The sequence below is a fragment of the Nicotiana tomentosiformis genome, chromosome 1 (genome assembly GCF_000390325.3).
Source record: "Nicotiana tomentosiformis chromosome 1, ASM39032v3, whole genome shotgun sequence".
NCBI lineage: Eukaryota > Viridiplantae > Streptophyta > Magnoliopsida > Solanales > Solanaceae > Nicotiana > Nicotiana tomentosiformis.
The window spans coordinates 114007385-114029076 of record NC_090812.1 but is presented as its reverse complement, the minus strand read 5'-3'; the positions used below and the strand labels follow the sequence as shown (position 1 = coordinate 114029076).

At 36.4% G+C, this 21692-nt stretch overlaps 1 long non-coding RNA gene across 1 annotated transcript; it reads right to left on the bottom strand.

Moving 5' to 3' along the window:
- Window positions 1–20712: 20712 nt before the first annotated feature.
- Window positions 20713–21427, bottom strand: LOC104106866 (uncharacterized). Its single transcript, XR_011408209.1, has 3 exons — window positions 21367–21427; window positions 21093–21168; window positions 20713–21002 (listed from the first exon to the last, which is right to left on the bottom strand). It is a non-coding gene; the product is annotated as an uncharacterized lncRNA (long non-coding RNA).
- Between the last annotated feature and the right edge of the window lie 265 nt (window positions 21428–21692).

Below are 21692 nucleotides of genomic sequence, written 5' to 3'. Positions count from 1 at the left end.
CCTCAGATCCTGCACGATTAGTCAATTTAACAATAATTCTTTAACTGATAGTCAATTTAAAGATCTCCAAAAAACGCATACTAACTGTAATGATTTCGGGCCAATAAGTAAATTATAACCTCTAAAGTAATAAATATAATATCAAATGTAATCGGGCTCCAAGAATTTTCACGTACGATTTATGCCGAGGTCGTATGGCCTGATCCAGAATAATGTGTACACTGCCGAGAGTCAAACAACACAAACCATATATGCATCTATTATACTGTCAAGGAGTTCAGCCCGCTCCACAAGAAGATAGAATACTATATGAACATCCGATTTAAGAGCTAACACAAAACTAAAACACAAGTAGGCACAATTTTTATTAACGTTCGAGTTACCCTCCAAAACTCAAAGTAAGTGAAATCGGTCTTTACGAATCCTTTATCAAGTTTCAATATAATTTAGGCACTTAAATTAACAAGTAGAGTGCAAACAATACAAGTATTTCATGATTTGGGTCCTAAAACTACCCAGACTTAAGCATGATTTGTAGCTACACACGGACTCACGTTACCTAGTGCATATGTAGCCCCCACAATTAGAAGCATATAGTAATTTAAAACACCTATAGGGTAAATTCCCTCTTACAAGGTTAGGCAAGACACTTACCTCATCCCGAAGCTCAGTTTTAGGACCACAAATTCACTCTAAGACCTCAACTTGGTGCCGAGCAAATCCGAATCTAGCCAAATATTATATAAATCAATCAATACACACCCACAAGTTCATAATTTAGCTATTAGAGTGATTACCCAACCCAAATTGGAAGATTTCTAAAATTCACCCACGTGCTCGGATTCCAGAAATATTCGAAGATAAATGTTACCCATAACCTCACGAACTCATATATATAATTTTTACCTAAATCCATAATCATTTTCGTAGTTTAATCCAACTTTTATCAAAACCTAAGTTTCTCATCTAAACCCACAATTTCTATAATTTGTGTGTTAAGAAACTATCCAAAATGCATGTATTAAACTCCTACTGCATAGAAATTACTTACCTCAAAGTGCTAGGTAAAAACCCCTCTTCCAAGAGCTCTAAAATCGTCCAACAAGCGAAAGAAATGAACAAAAACGCCTAAGTCCCGACATTAAATAAACCTCACTACCTCCGGCGATTTCCTATTCTGCGAAATATTTGGCTGCATTTGCGGCTCTGTATCTACGGAGGTTGCATTATAGATGTGGCCCTCCCCAGCTGGCCTTTTTCCGCTTCTATGATGCCTTCTTCGCATCTGCGGGATCACATATGCAGTCGAGCCCTCGCACTTGCGCCACTACCCCCTTCAGCTCCAGGCCGCTTCTGCGGTCGCACACCTACGCCTCCCCCCCCCCCACATTTGCACCTACGTACTCAGTCCATATAACCCAACTTCGCACTTGCGGCTAGCCAGCCGCACCCGCGGCCAATTCTTCATAGGTGTGAATGCACCAGAACCCCTACTGCTCCAGCAATTCTTCCAAGTCCAAACATGTTACGCATGTCATTCGAATAGCACACGAGGCCCCCGGGGCCTCGTCCAAACATACCAACAAGTTTCTAATCATAAAGAGGACTTGATCAAACCCTCAGAACATGTAAAACAACATCAAAACTAAGGATTACACCCCAAACCAAATCAAATCAACTCATGAACTTCAAGTTCTTCCAACGTACTCCAAACGCACCGAATCAAACTTAAACTACCCGAAACGACATCACATTTTGTGTGTAAGTGTTAAATTACCATACAGAACTATTCTTAGGCTCGAAATACCAAACAGACCTCAATAAAACCAAAACCTACTCCAAACTAAACTTAAAGAACTTGAAACCTTCAATGCGCCAACTTTCAATATTAAGCGCTGAAAATCTCCCGGGTCATCCGAAATCCGATTAGAACATATGCCCAAGTCCAAAATCATCATACGAACCTGTTGGGACCGTCAAATCCTGGTTTCGAGGTCGTTTACTCAAAATGTTGACTCAAGTCAAACTTAACCATTATAAGCCACTATTAAGGAACTAAGTGTTCTAATTTCAACCTGCACCCTTCTAAACTTAACCCCAACCATCCCCACAGGTCAGAAAATAGTAAAAGTACATATGGGGAGTCTTAATTAGGGGAAAGGGGATCTATAAAGTAAAACAACCTATTGGATCATTACAATTTTATATACTCCTCTGAGAAGGTAACAGTATTTGAGGACTTGTGTTTACTATTTTGTTGAGGATCGTATCATGTACCTATATTTGTTTACCTTTCTATTACAATATTTTGTACTTGTTTAATTTCTACTGTACTTGATTTATTGGACCAGTAGTAAGTGTCGATGTCGACTCCTCGTCACTACTTATCCGAGGTTAGGGTTGATACTTACTAGGTACACGTTGATTTATGTACTCATGCTACACTTCTACACATATAGTGCAGGTATATATTTCTAGTGGTCTTTTGGGTGAAAAGGCGCATCTATTGCAGGGATTTTATGGTGAGTTGTATCCCATGTTATGATCTGCAGCAGACCTATTTCCATTGTCTTTTGAACGAAGAGGGGGACATGAGCATTGTACTGGTGATTTGGAACTCTCCGGGAGTCGTTGTGACTTTGGGTATTATACGCGGATTAGAGTTGATGAAGTTGAGGGGGTTATGAGTAATATGAGTAGGGGAAAAGCGGTTGGGCTAGATGAAATCCCAGTGGAGTTTTGGAAGAGTGCGGTAAGGCAGACTTGGAGTAGTTCACTAAGTTATTCAATGTCATGTTTAGAACGAAGAAGACGTTCGAAGAGTGGAGGTGGAGCACGATGGTTCTTGTATATAAGAACAAGGGTGATATCCAAAATTGCAATAACTATCGGGGTATCAAGTTGCTTAGCCATACTATGGAAGTTTGGGAGAGAGTGGTAGAGCTAAGGGTGAGGAGAAGTATGTCTATTTTCGAGAATCAGTTTGGGTTTATGTAGGGGCGTTTGACTACAGAAGTCATCCACATTGTTAGTAGATTGATGGAGCAGTATAGGGAGAGAAAGAAAGACTTGCATATGGTGTTCATTGACTTAGAAAAGGCGTACGATAAAGTCCCGAGGGAGTTTTTGTGGAGATATTTGGAGGGTAGAGGTGTACATGTTGCCTACGTTAAGTTGATTAAGGACATGTATGATGGACTAAAGACCCGAGTGAGGACAGTGGGTGGGGACTCGGACCATTTTCCGATTATGATGGGGTTGCATCAGGGGTCAGCACTCAGACCTTATTTGTTTGCTCTGGTGATGGACATACTGATGCGCCACATCCAAGGGGAGGTGCCGTGGTGCATGCTATTTGCAGATGATATTGTATTGATTGACGAGACACAAGACGGTATGAACGTGCAATTAGAGGTATGGAGGCAGACCCTGGAATCTAAAGGTTTCAAGTTGAGTAGGACCAAGACAAAATACTTGGTGTGTAAGTTCAGTGGCGAGATTTAAGGAGGGGAAGGGGAAGTGAGGTTGGACTCGTAGGTCATCCCTAGGAGAGGGAGTTTTAAGTACCTTGGATCTATTATTCAGGTGATTGGGAGATTGATGAAGATGTCAAACATCGTATTGGGGCGGGATGGATGAAATGGAGATGCGCTTCCAGTGTTTTGTCTGACAAGAAGGTGCCACCGAAACTTACGGGTACGTTTTATAGAGTGGTGGTCAGACCAATAATGTTGTATGGGGCTGAGTGTTATCCAGTCAAGATCGCTCATTTCTAGAAGATGAAGGTAGCAGAGATGAGGATGTTGATATAGACGTGCGTTCTCACTAGGATACTTAGGATCATAAATGAGGTTATTCGCGACAAGGTGGGTGTGGCCCCTATTGAGGACAAGATGCAGGAAGCGCGACTTAGGTGGCTTGGTCATGTGAGGAGGAGAAGCATAGACGCGTCGGTGAGTAGGTGTGAGAGGTTGACATTGGAGGGCATGATGAGAGGTTGAGGTAGGCCAAAGAAGAGGTAGGGAGAGGTGATTAGGCAAGACATGACGCAACTTCATCTGACCGAGGACATGGCCCTTGATAAGAAGGTATGGAGGTCTAGGATTAGGGTAGTAGAGTAGGTAGTATAGAGTGTTCATAACAGTAGTATTGGCACACAGTCTTGCTTTCTATTTGTAGTAAGATTTTATGACTAACCGTTATTTCTTTCATTGTTGATCACATTGTTGTCTTGTTGTTTTTATTCCTTTTTTATATAGCTTTTTGGTACTTTCCCTCCTTGTCTATATTTTCATTGATGTGGTGCTTGTGCTTTCCTAAGTCGAGGGTCTATTGGAAATAACCTCTCTTTCCTCACATGTTATGGGTAAGGTCTACGTACACACTACCCTCCCCAACCCCCACTATATGGGGTAATACTGGGTATGTTGTTGTTGTTGTTGTATAACTTGTATTCTAGAAATATATTATATTATTACCATACCTTCTAGAAGATGTTCGTACACTTGTCACACCGGGGTTGGGGGTGTTCTAGAATTTGTTTGTGGATTGTTTTATATTGATACACTTTTACTTATTATTTTAATTAAATTGTACGTAACTACGATTTATTTTAATGCACTAACCTCTCTATCTAAATAAGATTCATGATTTTAAAAATAATAAAATGAATAATTAAGCGTTGGCTTGCCCAACGATGACGTTGGGCACCATCACAGCCTATAGTGGATTTTGGGTCGTGATAGTCCCTCTCTTCCCTCTCCTAGGCCCACATACCCTCCAATCTCCAAGCGATCTCCATTACCTGCTGGTATGGGATATCCATCTCCAAATCTCATGCCATGCTGAATCTGATACCAGGGTTGACCCCCTCGATAAATTAACGAACTCGATCTCTAACAGTGGAGAGTAAAGCTGGTGCATGTCAGGGAAACTCGTTGAACCTGACAGCATACTCTGATACAATCAAAGCACCCTAGCACAAATGCTCAAACTCTGCACGTCAGGCATCACGGAGGCTCTGCGGAACAAACTCCCTCATAAACATCTTTGAGAACTAAGCCCAAGTGAGTGAAGCTGCCTCGGCCGGGCTACCAAACTTATACTCTCGCCACCACTCCCTTAAGATGGATCGTAGTGAAAACAACCTCACTCGACTCCACAACATAGTACGGAGGATACAGTGGCACTCCTCAACAAAACCTTGTGCATCCTCTGAAGCCAAACCGCTGAAAGTAGGAGGGTGGTACTTCTTGTACATCTCGAGTCAGAGCTGCTCCCCCTCAAAAGTTGATTCCCTAAACTCGAACTGAATTGGGACAACCGGTTGAATTGGTATGACCTCAGAGACCTGGTCAACCTGGACCCGCTTCTCTAGGGTACGGGCGGCAGGAGTCTGTGCCAAACATGCTCAAAAGATGGGCAAGAGTCTCCTGAAATGCAGGGGTAGTAACAGGCGTCTCAGGTGCCTGCTCTCCAGCTGGAGCTACTAGTGTCTCCTCTGTAGTAGCTCATGCAGGTGCTCTGGCTGCATCACGTGGCCATCCTCGGCCTCTGCCCTGGCCTCTCGCGGCTCTGGCAGGGGGCTCAGGTGTCTGATCATCAGATCATGCTTTGAGTGTACTCACCATTTGTGCCTCACGTTCGCAAAGCACAAAATACTTAGCTTCCAAATTCCTCTTCGCGAACGCAAGATCCCCCATGAGAACTCGATGAACACTGAGCTCAAGCCTACACTAACGCGACCCTTCATACGTGAACGCAGTGAACAACTCCTTATACCTTCGCTAACGCGTGGCCATCTTCGCGATCGCGAATAACAAACCTCACATGTCTCCCAGATACCCTTCACGAATGCGAGACCTCTCTCGCGAACACGAAGAAGGAAACCATACATCACAAAATTCAGCAACTTCAACAATTCTTCAAGGTTCTTAAATGCGCCCGGGACCTCAATAAAATATTCCAACAAGTCCTAAAACATCATACGAATACGCTCGAAGTGTCAAATCACATCAAACAATACTAGAACCATGAATAGCACACCGATTCAAGTCTAATAAACTTTCGAATTTCAAAACTAATTCTGATTAATACTAAAACAACTCCAGTTGACTTTAAATTTTGCATACAAGTCATAAATGACATGACAGACCTATTCCATTTTTTGGAATCCAAATTCGACCCCGATATCAATAAAGTCAACTATTTGTCAAACTTTCCAACCTTCCAAACCTTTAAATTTCCAACTTTCACCAATTCACGCCGAAACGACCTACAGACCTCAAAATCAACATTCGGACACGCTCCAAAGTCAAAAATCATCATACAGAGCTATTGAAATCATCAAAACTCAATTCCGAAGTAATCTACATAAAAGTCAAACTACGGTCAACTCTATCAACTTAAGACTCCAACTTAGGTACTATGTGTCCCATTTCACTCTCAAACTCACCCGAAATCAAAACCAAACACCCCAGCAAATCACATAATCAAAATATAACATAGAGGAGGTAATAAATAGGGGATCAGGACTACAATACTCAAAATAATCGGTTGGGTCATTACATGCTCGGATCTAGCTATCAGAGAAGACTTGAGGTATAGTTGCATGGCGTCGCATCCTTAAATTCCCCTTCTACTTCATTTTAGTTGTTTATTTTGATTCAGCCAGTTATGTTTATTCCAAACTATTATTTGTTGTATTCTAGACGCTCATATATTCGTGACACCAATTCCAGAATTTGTATTTGGATTTCATCACTTATTAGTTTATTTTCGTATTTCAGTATTCAATTTTATTACTGTTATTTAATTTGGAAATTATAAGAAACGGTTAATAGATATATCTAACATTGTCTTTCCTAGAAAGTGAAATGTTAGGCGCAATCACGATCCCGAAGGTAAGAAAACTGATGGTGGTTTGGGAAAGAGAAAGAGATGGGCGGTATGGGGGGATGGCAACGGGGGAGTGGAGATTCTGCAATGAAGAAGAAAAGAAGGGGGTCGGTTGGATGGGGATGTAGAAATTAGACTTTTTCTTTTCTTTTTTGGTTAAATTAATTATATAAATAGATTTAACAATAAGTTTTCTCTTTTTACTCAAAATGTATTCTTTTAATAAAATTTGGACTGACACGCTACATATCCTCATTTAATTTATTATTTTGCCATATCATCCGCGCGTGTATTGTACATACTTTTTATTTTTGGCCGGTTATCAAAAAAGTTTTAATAGAGACATATTTGTTAATGTTTAGGTGTCTAATAAAAAGAAATCCAAGTAAAAGTATCTGACAGAAAAATTCGTACATGTTTAAAAGGCCGATTATGACTTTGGACTAATTCTTTCTATTTGTTCATTTTCCATTGTGTACACTTTCCTTATATTTTACAAGATTTTTTTTATTAATGGTATTTTAAAAATCTAAATTTGACTACAAGTACTCAGAGTTCGAGAAAATATTACGTAACAATAAGGCTAAATTAAAAAATAATTAATTTTTTATTGATTTATTAAAGTGAACAAATAAATAAAATAATTTTTGGTATATTAGATATGAAAAAGAGAACGGAGAGAGTACAAAAATGGAAGTTTTTTAATTTGTGTAATAGCCTACTGTAAAAACATTTATTCTCTCTATCTAGTATAAATAAAGAAAGACTTTTAAAAAGAATTATGTTGTACCGCTTTTAGATGGAATTTGATTTCTGTTTTTGTATTGTACATGTTTGATTATATTTGTCGAATAAAAGATATTCACTTACTTTGAGCACATGGATCTATTGTAATATTTTTTTTAAATAATTGTTTTCCTTTCCGCTTATTTCTCATTTATATTTCTTTAAAAATAAAATTTTCCCATTGTTCTTCTTATTTCAATTCCCGCCACCTAACAACCATTTTCAGCTACTATTCTCCTTTGGTACTTTCTTATTCTCCGTGAAAGTTTATTTCTCTCATGATTCCATTGTATCTTTATTAAAAAATTAACTATTTTGCAAATGATAATTTGAATATTAGATGAAATGGATGAAACAAAGAGGGTTAATAGATATAATCTTTCAGCCACCATTGATGAGAATTTCGGCCAAATATTTTTATATTTATCAAATCTGGATAATGGAATATTTTGCACAAGTGTTTTCAGAAACAAAGGATATGGTGAATGAAAAATAAAAAGAAAAAAGAGAGGGAGAGAGATCTATGCCCGATAGCTATTTGAGGTGCTTTTTTCGTCAGATTTCGATGATGGCCCGGTGATATTCTATGGTTCTTTTCTGTCGGACTTTGACAATGGTTTAGAGGCAACCTGAGGTGGACGAAGAAGAAGAAGAAAGGGCGGGGGAGGAGGATCTGAGTAAGAAAACTGATGGTGGTTTGAGAAAGAGAAAGAGATGGGCGGTATGGGGGGATGGCAACGGGGGAGTGGAGATTCTGCAATGAAGAAGAAAAGAAGGGGGTCGGTTGGATGGGGATGTAGAAATTAGGCTTCTTCTTTTCTTTTTTGGTTAAATTAATTATATAAATAGATTTAACAATATGTTTTCTCTTTTTACTCAAAATGTATTCTTTTAATAAAATTTGGACTGACACGCTACATAGCCTCATTTAATTTGTTATTTTTCCATATCATCCGCGCGTGTATTGTACATACTTTTTATTTTTGGCCGGTTATCAAAAAAGTTCTAATAGGGACATATTTGTTAATGTTTAGATGTCTAATAAAAAGAAATCCAAGTAAAAGTATCTGATAGAAAAATTCGTACAGGTTTAAAAGGACGATTATGACTTTGGACTAATTCTTTCTATTTGTTCAATTTGCATTGTGTACACTTTTCTTATATTTTACTAGATTTGTTTTATTAATAGTATTTTAAAAAACTAAATTTGACTACAAGTACTTAGAGTTCGAGAAAATGTTACGTAACAATAAGGCTAAAATAAAAAATAATTAATTTTTTATTGATTTATTAAAGTGAACAAATAAATAAAATTATTTTTGGTATATTAGATATGTAAAAGAGAACAGAGAGAGTACGAAAATGGAAGTTTTTTAATTTGTGTAATAGCCTTGTCACGACCCCAAATTCCCTCCGTAGGATGTCATGATGACACCTAGTCTCTAAGACTAGGTAAGCCTATCAATGTGAAATAATAATAAATATCTGAAATAAATAAACTACAATTCAAATAATTTCAACTCCCAAAACCCGGTAGAAATAAGTCACAAGTTTCTAAGAATTTATTCTCAATGTCTCTATATGTCAAGGTCTAAATAAAATATAAGGAAGCAAAATAAAATGATAGAAGGGGACTCCAGAGTCTTCGGACGCTGGCAGATATACCTCGAAGTCTCCGTGCGCAGGTAACTCACTAATGTCTAGGCTGGTAAAAATATACCTGGATCTGCACAAAAAGATATGCAGAAGCGTAGTATGAGTACACCACAGCGGTACCCAGTAAGTGCCAAGCCTAACCTCGGTAGAGTAGTGACGAGGTCAGGTGAGGCCCTATTGGAATATAATAATGGCATGGTAAAATGTTTATCAATGTAGTAAAATAAAATGACATTGGAAATGAATCAAATAGTATGTCACATTTAATGACACCAAATAATTACAAATAATATCTCGTGAAATCAAAACAAAATTTCATTCAACTTTATGAAAATCACAACAATTAATCGAAAGCAACTATGGCCATAAATCAATATCAACAAGGGCACTACCGAGGTACCGCCTCGTAGTCCCAAGTTATAAATAATTTCACAATATCTCATTTCCTTATATCACCGCGGGAGCCTTCACAATTTATTTAAAGAAAATATTTTTTCCCGAAATAGCATCCCGCGTTTTAGCCACCCTTATCACACCGCATGACTTCTAGTATCAAGCCACCCTTATCTCACCGCATGCGTTTCAACACCTAGACCTTATTCCACCCCGTGCGTATCAATATCACAATATATCACAATTTGTACTTCAAGTGCTCAAATAATTTAACTTACTAAAATAATTCAACAACAGTATTTTTTCACAATAAAGAGGTCACGGCTCATGCCAAAATAAATCATCAATAATATTTTTCCACAATAAAGAGCTCACGGCTCATGTCAAAATAATTCAACAATAATATTTTTCCATAATAAAGTGCTCACTGCTCCATCACAATGAGTATGAAAATCTTACAAAAATATTCAGGAGTAAATAATTGAGGAAAATAATATTTCAAAATCTTTAATATGTTGCTTCAATATCAAGTTTAAAAATGTCAAATACTTCATATTAATAATATTTAATTTAAAGAAAATCAACATTTAAATAATGCACAGAATAAAAGAAATCAAGTTCCAACTAAATAAAAAAAACAATTAGCCGGAAAAGGTCAAACAAATTTAAAATATAAACATTAAATCAATAATGAAGAATATAACAAAATAAAATAATTTAATTAATGCATAATAGTGATCTACACAATTTAAAATATAATCATTCACATTTAGCACGTGTACACACTCGTCACCTCGTGTACACGACTTTCCACACATTATAATAATCAATCCTAGGGGGAATTTTCTGCACAAAAGGTTAGATAAGTCACTTACCTCGACTTGCTCCAATTTAATCAAGTATTATACTTTTTCCTCGATTTTCCGACTCCGATCGACTCGTATCTAGTCATAATTAATTAGATACAGTCAACAAAAATTATAGTAATTAATTTCATAAGAAAATATTATATTTTCATTAAAATCCGAAATTAGCTCAAAATTTGCCCGTGGGGCCCACATCTCGGAATCCGACGAAACTTATAAAATCCGATAACCCATTCAATTACGAGTCCACCCATACCAATCTACCAAAATCTGATAACAACTCGACCTCCAAATCTTAAATTTTCGTTTTTGTAAGATTTTGCAAAAATCTTGATTTTTCTTCCATAAATTCACGGATTCATGATGTAAATGAGTATGAAATCATGAAATATAATCAATAAAGGATAAGGAACACTTACCATAATGTTTTCCAATGAAAATCGCCCAAGAATCGTGCTCCAAAAATCCAAAACGAAATGAATGAAATGACCATCTTTGGACCTTAAGTTTCTGTCAATCCGTCACTAAAAGTCCATTTTCCGTCACTAAAAGTTTATTTTTCGTCACTAAAAGTCCACCAAAAACTGCTCTACCAGCCTTATTCAATTGATCATAACTTCATGTACAAATATCAAAATGATAAATGGTTTAACTTTATGCAAAATATAATCTAACGACTAAAACTTTCATGTTTTGAAAGTGTTCTGATTCTTTATGAATTGCGAGATATAAGCTTCCAAAGTCAGCTCCATGCATCAGAAATTTCTAGCGAAATTTCTGGCAAAACTGCTCTACCAGCCTTCATTCAAACCGTCATCACTTTCTGTACAAATGTCCAAATAATGAATGGTTTAACTTTATGAAAATTATAATCAAACGACAACAACTTTCATGTTTTGAAAATGTTCTGATTCCTTATGAATTGCGAGATATAAGTTTCCAAAGCTCGCTCCACGCACGAAATTTCCAGCACTCTTTGTCCGAAATCCATTATGTTTACCTTCCGAAATTCCACCCGAGACCCTCGGGACCTTAATAAATTATTCCAACATGTCCCAAAATACCATACAAACTTAGTCGAGGCTTCAAGCTACATCAAACAATATCAAAACGACGAATCACATCTCAAATCAAAATCAATGAACTTTGAACTTTCAAATTCTATATCTTGTGTCCAAACATATCAAATCAATTCCGAATGACTTCAAATTTTGCACACAAGTCATAAATGACATAACTGAGCTATAAAAAATTTCACAATCGGATTTCGACCTCGATATCAAAAAGTCAACCCCCCGGTCAAACTTCCCCAAAATTCAACTTTTGGCATTTCAAGCCTAATTCCACTACGGACTTCCAAATAAAATTTTGATCATGCTCCTAAGTACAAAATCACCATTCGGAACTGTTGGAAACATCAAAATTCTATTCTGGGGTCGTTTGCACATAATTTGATATCCGGTCACTATTTGAACTTAAACTTTTAATTTTTCATCAAAATTCCATATCTCGGGTTAGGGACCTCGGAATTTGATTCCGGGCATACACCTAAGTCCCAAATCACGATAGGGAGCTACCAAAACTATCAAAATACTGATCCAAGTCCGTTTACTCAAAATATTGACCAAAGTCAACTCAGTTGAGTTTTAAATCTCTAATTCACATTTTAATTCATTTTTCACCTGAAAACTTTCCGAAATTTTGTTTACGGACTGCACACGCAAGTCGAGTAATGATAAATAGTGCTTAGATCACATAATTAATTATTAAATTTAAAAATGATATTTTGGGTCATCACAAGCCTACTGTAAAAATATTTACTCTCTCTGTCTAGTATAAATAAAGAAAGACTTTTAAAAAGAATTATGTTGCACCGCTTTTAGATGGAATTTGATTTCTGTTTTTGTATTGTACATGTTTGATTATATTTGTCGAATAAAATATATTCACTTACTCTGAGCACATGGATCTATTGTAATATTTTTTTAAAATAATTGTTTCCTTTCCACTTATTTCTCATTTATATTTCTTTACAAATAATTTTTTTCCATTATTCTTCTTCTTTCAATTCCCGCCACCTAACCACCATTCTCAGCTACTATTCTCCTTTGGTACTTTCTTATTCTCCGTGAAAGTTTATTTCTCTCAGGATTCCATTGTATCTTTATTAAAAAACTAACTATTTTGCAAATGATAAATTGAATATTAGATGAAATGGATGAAACAAAGAAGATCAACAAATATAATTTTTTAGCCACCATTGATGAGAATTTCGGCCAAATATTTTTATATTTTTCAGATTTGGATAATTGAATATTTTGCACAAGTGTTTTTCATAAACAAAAAATATGGTGAAAGAAAACAAAAGAGGGAGAGAGAGAGATTTGTTAATGTTTGGGTGTCTAATAAGAAGAAATCCAAGTTAAAGTATCTCACAAAAAAATTCATACAGATTTAAAAGGCCGATTATGACTTTGGGCTAATTCTTTCTATTTGTTCAATTTGCATTGTGTACACTTTTCTTATATTTACTAGATTTTTCTTATTAATGGTATTTTAGAAATCTAAATTTGACTACTAGTACTCAGAGTTTGAGAAATTGTTACGTAACAATAAGGCTAAATTAAAAACTAATTAATTTGTTCTTGATTTATTAAAGTGTACTAGTAAAAAATAATTATTTTTGGTATATTAGATATGTAAAAGAGAACGGAGAGAGTATTAAAATGGAAGTTTTTTAATTTGTGTAATTGCCTACCGTAAAAAACTTTACTCTCTCCGTCTAGTATAAATAAAGAAAGACTTTTAAAAAGAATTATGGTCTAAAATTAGGTTGATTAAGGACATGTATGATGGAGTAAAGACCCAAGTGAGGACAGTGGGTGGGGACTCAGACCATTTTCCAGTTATGATTGGGTTGCATCAGGGGTTGGCACTCAGCCCTTTTTTGTTTGCTCTTGTGATGGACGTACTGACACGCCACATCCAAGGGGATGTGTCGTGGTGCATGATATTTGCAGATGATATTGTATTGATTGACGAGACGCGAGACGGTGTGAGTGCGCTATTAGAGGTATGGAGGAAGACCCTGAAATCTAAAGATTTCAAATTGAGCATGACCAAAATAGAATACTTGGAGTGTAAGTTCAGTGGCGAGACTCAAAGAGGGGAAGGCGAAGTGGGGATGGACTCGCACGGCATCCCTAGAAGATGGAGTTTTAAGTACCTTGGATCAATTATTCAAGGAAATGGGGAGATTGATGAAGATGTTACACAGCGTATTGGGACGGGATGGATGAAATAGAGACTCGCTTTCGGTGTTTTGTGTGAGAAGAAGGTGCCACCAAAACTTAAGGGTAAGTTCTACAGAGTTGTAGTAAGACCAATAATGTTGTATGAGGCTGAGTATTGGCCAGTCAAGATCGCTCATATCCAGAAGATGAAGTTAGCATAGATGAGGATTATGAGATGGATGTGCGGTCACACCGGGTTAGATAGGATCAGAAATGAGGTAACTCACGACAAGGTGGGTGTGGCCGCTATTGAGGACAAGATGCGGGAATGCGCGAATTAGGTGGTTTGGTCATGTGAGGAGGAGGAGCACAAACATCCCGGTGAGATGGTATGAGAGGTTGACATTGGAGAGTATACAGAGAGGTATAGGTAGGACAAAGAAGAGGTGGGGAGAGGTGATTAGACAAGACATGGCGCACCTTCATCTGACCGAGGACATGGACCTTGATAGGAAGGTATGGAGATCGAGGATTACGGTAGTAGAGTAGGTAGTCTAGAGTGTTCATAACAGTAGTATTGGCACGCAGTCTTGCTCTCTGTTGGTAGTAGGTTTTTTTGACTAACCGTTGTTTATTTCATTATTGATCACATTACTGTCTTGTTGTTTTTATTCAGATTTTATATGGATTTTTAGTACTGTACCTCCTTGTCTATATTTTCATTGTTGTGGTGCTTATGCTTTCCTGAGCCGAGAGTCTGTTGGAAACATCTTCTCTATCCTCACAAGGTAGTGGTAAGGTCTGCGTACACACTACCCTCCCCAGACCCCACGGTGTGGGCTAATACTGCCCTCCCCAGACCCCAATGCGAACACGATGAACACTGAGCCCAGGCCTACGCGAACGCGACCCTTCATATGCGAACGTTGTGAACAACTCATTATACCTTCGCGAACGAGTGGCCATTTTTGCGAATGCGAAGAACACACCTCACATGTCAACCAGATACCCTTAGCGGACACAATACCTCTCTCGCGAACACGAAGAAAGAAAGCAGACATCAGAAAATTCAGCAACTTTAGCAATTCTTCAAAGTTCCGAAATGCGCCGAACATGGTCTGAATAACACCCGAGTTCCCCGGGACCTCAACCAAACATGCCAACAAGTCCTAAAATATCATACGAACATGCTCGAAGCGTCAAATCACATCGAACAATACTAGAACCATGAATCACGCATCGATTCAAGCCTAATAAACTTATGAACTTCCGAATTTCAAAACTAATTCCGATTCATACCAAAAACAACTCTGATTGACTTCAAATTTGGCACACAAGTCATAAATGACATGACGAACCTATTCCAATTTCTAGAATCTAAATTCGGTCCTGATATCAATAAAGTCAACTCTTGGTCAAACTTTCTAACATTCCAAACCTTCAACTTTCGCCAATTCACACCGAAACGACCTACGAACCTCCAAATCATCATCCGAACACGATCCTAAGTCCAAAATTACCATACGGAGCTATTGGAACCGGCAAAACTCCATTCCGAAGTCGTCTACACTATCACGCCCCAAAACTAAGGAGCGCGACCGGTGCTCAACCGGGTGAACCCGACCGAGCAAGCCTGTTAGATTTAATTATACCCAAACTCATCCACGAATGGAGATAATACATATTTTCATTAATTAAACAAAATGGTGTTCATGTCTACAATACCAATTCATTTCCAATAGCTTCATCATTTTTAATGTCTCAAATGGACAAGTAATACAACCACAAAATAACATATTTTGTCTTTCCCAGCACCAATACACAACCCACAATATGTCTACGGAGCCTCTATGGATAAATAAGAGTACAATGATAATGCTGGCAACAAGGCCCCGGCTATACCTCAAATGGAATACACAAGGTACAAAAGATACATGACCCCGGAATGAAGTAAGTCTCACCAAGTCAGCTGGGAAGAAGGTGCACTGCTATCAATGATCAATGTCTCCTGCTGTGGAACCACCTGCATCCATTGAAAGATGCAGCGCCCCCGGCAAAAGGGACTTTAGTACTATCGAATAACACTAGTATGTATAACTAAAAACCCTCTCAATATAATGACAAATAATACAAACAAGATTATCAAAATATCATTGAAAACCTTAATCAACATCAAACCTCAATTTAGGATCAAGACAGTGTTCAAATTAATTTTCATATCTCACATTGGGAGATTTTTAGTATCAATATACCATTGTTCACAATACCAATGTCATCGTACTTTTAGCACAGAGTCCGATCACGACCCGATCAACTAGGCTATCTCATTAGAGAATAAACCACAATTACTATAAATACCAATACCACCGTAAATTTAGTACGGAGTCCGATCATGACTCGGTCGGCTAGGACATCTCATTAGAGACATCAACCACAATTACTGTCAATACCAATACCACCGTAAATTTAGTACGGAGTCCGATCACGACCCGATCGGCTAGACTATCTTATTAGAGACATCAACCACAATTACTATCAATACCAATACTACCGTAAATTTAGTATGGAGTCCGATCATGACCCGATCGTCTAGGCCATATCATTAGAGACATCAACCACAATTACTATCAATACCAATACCACCGTAAATTTAGTACGGAGTCCGATCCCGACCCGATCGGCTAGGCCGTCTCATTCAAGACATCAACCCTTTTATATCAATCAATCTTATCCCAATTAAGAGGAATAATTTTATCACATCAATCTCATCCCAAATAAGGGGAATAATTCACAAAAATAACATAGGTACAAATGTATTTACCTTATCATCTTCCACATTGTATAAATCTCCACTAGTATTTTCAACCAATAATAACAACAATATTTCCTTGGCTCTCTTTGGCATTCACAAGATTCTTTATTCAAGGAACGGTGGCCATATTTGTTATTCCACACTTTTATTTCTTCCCTTACATGTACATATAATATTCCGAAAATCACAACTTTAAGTTCATTTGAAATGACCAATTTAAGCACCATAGATTTCTTTCCGAGAAGTGGAGTAAAATGATTGGCAATTGATGCGCAAGTTTAAATGATCAGCAAATAACACCATTTATTCTTGACACGTTTTCCCCCACAAAGGGCAATACACAATTTTCACTTACGAATATGTAAGAACGTCAAACACATTGGAAATACTCACAAAACATAATATTTGTTAAAACAACCACTTATGGCATGACTTGAGTACGAAAGCTTTTAAGAAATTCTATTTTCGAAGTCATTTTAAAACATTTGAGTCGAGACTCATTTCATAACATTTCTCACATCATTTTATTTCATTGGCACCATTGGCCACAAGTATAACTTTCACTCTTGCACATTGACCATACTTTATATCCCAATTCACTTATGTCATTTCCAACCACCTTTACAGGCTATCAACAATAATACATTTCCAATCCAGACTTTAGGTACACATATGAGCAATTTAGAGTCTAAAACACATAGAGATATTTCACAAAATTTGGCATATTAGCCTTCATTTGAACTTGACTTAAAGTCGAAACATTATTAATGCACAACCCATATTTTAACACATCCTCAATTGATAACATAACATGAATAAAGCATTTAGGATGCTTGTTGAACATATATCTTTCAACCCAATCTTACTTGGAATAGCCAGTTTCATAATGAATCACTCGGGACTTACATAATTTACATGAATATCGTGGGATTCAATTCTAAGAGAAGAGTTTAGCCAACATACCTTGCTTTGAGATTTTCTTAAATTACTACAACGTTATGAAAATTCTAGCAATCCCAATCTATTTTGAGACATAACAAAATTGAACCATTATTAGGAAGATATTCATGGTCTCAGCTCATTTTAGTATTTTATCTAACAATATATGTGCAAATTGGTTACAAGATTCTTCCACAAGGTTTCTTTCCCTTCACAACCCAATCTTTACCCATTTGAGCTCTACAATCTCCCCATAAAACTTATTAGTACATGAATGTATAAATAATACTCTCACACCCAAGAATCATACTCCAAATCAACCATATTTTACCCAAATTCAAAATTGAAAACTAGGGTATAGAACCTTACCTCTTAGATGAAGAACTTGAGGGATTTCTTGTTGGATTTCAAGGCTTGGACAAGATCTTGATGAACAAAGCACTTGAGCTTCTTCCTCTATCTAGAACCCTCTCACCTCTCTCTAAAAATATCAGATTTTTGCTCCAAAATGAGCTTCAAGGCTTATTTATCGAAGTTGGGTCGGATTATAATAATAGAATAATGGATACTCCAAAAATTCTGGACAAGGCTACAGACCTGGCCTCGCCAGGCTAAAGCCTGGTATTACACCTGGCCTCGCGAGCTTTGTAGCGAGCTATAGGACAGCCTTTGGGTGTTTGATCATAACTTCTTGTAGGAATCTCTGAATGACGAACGGTTTGAAGCGTTAGAAACTAGACTCAAAGTGCTTTAATTTGATAGGTAGATCACCTCACAAGTCATTATAGTTTTGTAGCAGAATATATTTGAAGTAGGATCTTGTAAAAATTGAGACATCCTTTCCACTTAATGTATCCTACTTGTTCCACACGAATTCTTTCCATTCACAAAACTCCTTTGTATGTTTCAAAACACCTTAAACATATACATTTCATTTCGAAATAATGTGGTTCTATCACATGGGTCTCCTTTAATACTCTAACACGTTATTCCCAAATACCGTTGGCGTACTTTAAAATATTAAATCATTAGAAAAACTTTCCGGGGACTTACATACACAAAAGTCAAGCTACGGTCAACTCTAACAACTTAAAACTCCAACTTAGGGACTATGTGTCCCATTTCACTCTGAAGCTCACCCGAAACCAAAACCAAACACCCCAGGCAAATTACATAATCACAATATAACATAGAGGAGGCAATAAATAGGGGATCAGGGCTACAATATTTAAAACAACTGGTCGGGTCGTTACATGCTCGGATCTAGCTATCAGAGGAGTCTTAAGATATAGCTGCACGACGTCCACAACCTTAAAGTCCCCTTCTATTTTATTTTAGTTAATTATTTTGATTCAGACCGTTATTTATTCCAGACCATTATTTATTCCAGACCATTATTTGTAGTATTCTAGATACTCATGTATTCGTGACACCAATTTCGGGATTTGTATTTGGATTTTATCACTTATTAGTTTATTTTTGTATTTCAGTATTCGGTTTTATTACTGTCATTTAATTTGGAAATTATTAAAAATAGTTAATAGATATATCTAACATTGACTTACCTAACAAGTGAAATGTTAGGTGCAATCACGGTCTCGAAGGTGAGAAGTCCGGGTCGTGACAGGATTCAATTGGAACTTTTAGATCATTGTTAAGAACTAATTTTATTTGGATTTGAATGAGAATTATGTTGCACCACTTATAGATGAAATTTGATTTCTGTTTTTGTATTGGACAAGTTTGATTATATTTGTCCATTAAAGGATATTCACTTACTCTGAGCGCGTGAATCTATTGTAATATTTTTTTTAAATATTTGTTTTCCTTTCCGCTTATTTCTTATTTATATTTCTTTACAAATATTTTTTTTTCATTGTTCTTCTTCTTTCAATTCCTGCTACCTAACCACCATTCCTAGCCACTATTCACCTTTGGTACTTTCTTATTCTCCGTGAAAGTTTATTTGTCTCAGGATTCCATTGTATTTTTCTTTAATAAAAACTATTTTGCAAACATTAATTTGAATATTAGATGAAATGAATAAAGCAGAGAGGGTCAACAGAGATAATTTTTCAGCCACCATTGATGAGAATTTCGGCCAAATTTTATATATTTTTCAGATTTGGATAATGGAATATTTTGAACAAGTATTTTCAGAAACAAAATGGTGAAAGAAAAATAAAAATAAAAAAGAGAGGAAGAGAGATATATGCCCGAAAACTATTTGAGGTGCTTTTGTCGTCGGATTTCTATGATGGCCTGGTGACATTCTATGGTGCCTGTCGGACTTTGACAATGGTTTGAGGAAGAAAACTGATGGTGGTTTGGGAAAGAGAAAGGGATAGGCGGTATGGGGGCATGGCAACGGGGGAGTGGAGATTCTGCAATGAAGAAGAAAAAGAAGGGGTGGGTTGGATGGGGTGTAGAAATTAGGCTTTTTCTTTTCTTTTTGGGTTAAATTCATTATATAAATAGATTTAACAATAATTTTTCTTTTTTTACTCAAAATTTATTCTTTTAATAATATTTGGACTGAAACGCTACATGTCCTCATTTAATTTGTTATTTTGCCATATCATCTGCGAGTATATTGTACATACTTTTTTTTTTTGGCCGGTTATCTAAAAAGTTCTAATAGGGACATTTTTGTTAATGTTTGGGTGTCTAATAAAAAGAAATCCAAGTTAAAGTATCTCACGGAAAAATTCATACAGGTTTAAAAGTCTGATTATGACTTTGGACTAATTCTTTCTATTTGTTCAATTTGCATTGTGTACACTTTTCTTATATTTTACTAGATTGTTTTTATTAATGGTATTTTAGAAATCTAAATTTGACTACTAGTACTCAGAGTTCGAGAAATTGTTATGCAACAATAAGGCTAAATTAAAAAATAATTATTTTTTTCTTGATTTATTAAAGTGAACAAGTAAATAAAATTATTTTTGGTATATTAGATATGTAAAAGAGAACGGAGAGAATAAAAAATGGAAGTTTTTTAATTTGTATAATAGCCTACCTTAAAAAATTTACTCTCTTCGTTTAGTATAAATAAAGAAAGACTTTTTAAAAAATATTATGATCTAAAATAAGTCATAGACATTTTTTGGGTATAAATCATCTCATTTTTATCAATAAATATATGTGCGTTTCATGATATAAGAATCACTGCATAACAAGAAAATACATATGAAGTCCCACAAAAGAGGGTATTATCAAGAATTGGTCTCAAGTTTCAAGGACACTTTGGTGTCCCTTGCTCCGTCTTCCAATCGTTGTAGCATGAACAACACTCTTTTTGTCCAAATGTACCCGGTGGAACACATTGGCACCAATTACAACACATGTTGCAGAACATTAAACAGTTATTCTTATGCGATGTTGCGGAGCATCGTTGGTCACATGCACTTGAACATTCTGGATAATACATAAGAAAATACCGAGTTATCAATCAAAATAAATAAAAATATTTAATTCAAAATAAATTAATAATTAAAAAAACCATACGAGCTGTAGGAACTGGGCATGTTGTTGGGCCAACAGGAGGTTTCGCCAAAAACGAAGCATCAAAATGTTGTCTTGCCTGTTTATTCCACAAAAAGAGAAGAAAACAATGAGTCAATTTAGAGGTTTTAATATAAGACAATTAAGAAAAAACAATCATTATAGGTGTCACAATTCAAATATTAATCCTAACGACACCTTGGTCACTCTCGATCAATTGAACATTTATATTCTTCTATTAACAATGTGAAGAAAAATAGATAAACTGTTAACTTACCAAAGAGACTTGAATGAGCCACATTGAAGCAATGAACAAGAGAAGCAAAGTAAATTGAGATTGTTGAGGTTTTATTTTTTTAAGATGTAATATTCTTAAAATGAGGGTGAATGGGAAATGGAGGAAAAATGAAATTTTGAGTAAAATTTTAAGTTTCCCCTCTTAACAATGAGACATTGTCCCATATTGGAAGTGGAAGATATTTTTGGTGGGTATATATATAATTGCTTTTCTTGTAGCTCTTAAAGAGTTAAGAAGAAAGCAAGCCTCGCGCCGTCGTCGTCGTCGCTCGCTCGGCTTCGGCTTCGGCTTCCCACCATGAAGTG